Here is a 1,389-nt window from a genome sequence, read left to right as displayed (position 1 = left end):
AGAATTCCTGGCTGAGGCTGGAGTTCTGCATAATAGGAACACCTTGATGCTATGAGCAGTCCCTCTGGTCAGTGACTTTTAAAGTTGATTATTGATTGAACAGTTAGTTATGGCAGCATAAAAGTTGACAGTGGTCAGCATTTTCTCTTTCTGTCATTTGAACTTTTGGAGGAAGAAGAGTATACAGTATATTGAGAAAAATTTATGTTTTCTTGAAGGGGACAGGAGAGAAATGTGGAAAGCAGTATTGATTGTTTCCCATAATTTTCTCATACTCTTAGAGAATGTTTCACAGGTCATTAAACTTGGTAAGCTTTAGGTGCCTGGTGAAAAAAATGAAGGAATGAGGGTCAGTGAGTTTTATCTTTTAAATTGAGTTTGGGCTTTACTATGCAGCAAAGGGAATACAATTAATCTACTGTTTCATAAAGAAAACAGCTGTGTTATCATTGATATATCTCTAACACCTGTGATATGCAAATTGGAGCTTATGGCCAATATTTAACACTCTTTTAAAAGACTCTTTAATTCACAGGTTTTATAAATACATAAATGTAAATACATATGTTGTTGCTAAGAGTTGTGGAGTTGCTTTCAACTCACGGTGACTCTACATAGGGTTACCAAGGAGTGACTGGTGGCTTTGAACTTCCACCTGTGGTTCAAACTAACTTTGTGGTCCAGTGCTTATCCTTCAGCCCCTCACCAGGACTCCAAATACATATGTAAATGTATGCATTGTTGTTGTTGTTAAGTGCCTTCAAGTCGGTTCCGACCCATAGCGACCCTGTACAGGGATTCCAAGGCTGTAAATCTTTACGGAAGCAGAACGCCTCATCTTTCTCCTGTGGAGTGGCTGGTAGTTTCGAACTGCTGGCCTTAAGGTTCACAGCCCGATTCGTAACCACTATGCTACCAGTGCTGCATATATATATGTACGTGTGCATATATAGGTTACAGTAGAAACATGATGCCTTCTGATCCCATAAAGATATATAAGTCCCAGAAACCCTATTCAGGGTCAGTATGAGTCAGAATTGATTAGATGACACTTAACAACAATAACACATATAAGCACAGAGTTGTTTTTGTTGTTAAGTGCCATCGAATTGGTTCTGACTCATAGCAACCTTATATATGGTTTCCCTGAAACAATTGGTGTGTTTGAATGGCCAACCATGTGCTTAACAGTCCAGTTCTTATCCTACAGTGCCACACCAAGACTTTACATATGGTGGTGGTGGTAGTTGTGGTGGTTGTGTGCTGTGGAGTTGGTTCCGTGTCATAGCGACCCTGAATAGGGTTTCTGAGGCTGTTGTTGTTGTCAGGTGCCATCGAGTCAGAACAGACTCATAGTGACCCCATGCACAGCAGAACGAAACAATGTCC

The sequence above is a fragment of the Chrysochloris asiatica genome, unplaced genomic scaffold (genome assembly GCF_000296735.1).
Source record: "Chrysochloris asiatica unplaced genomic scaffold, ChrAsi1.0 scaffold00095, whole genome shotgun sequence".
Lineage (NCBI taxonomy): Eukaryota > Metazoa > Chordata > Mammalia > Afrosoricida > Chrysochloridae > Chrysochloris > Chrysochloris asiatica.
Note: the sequence above shows the minus strand (reverse complement) of the source record.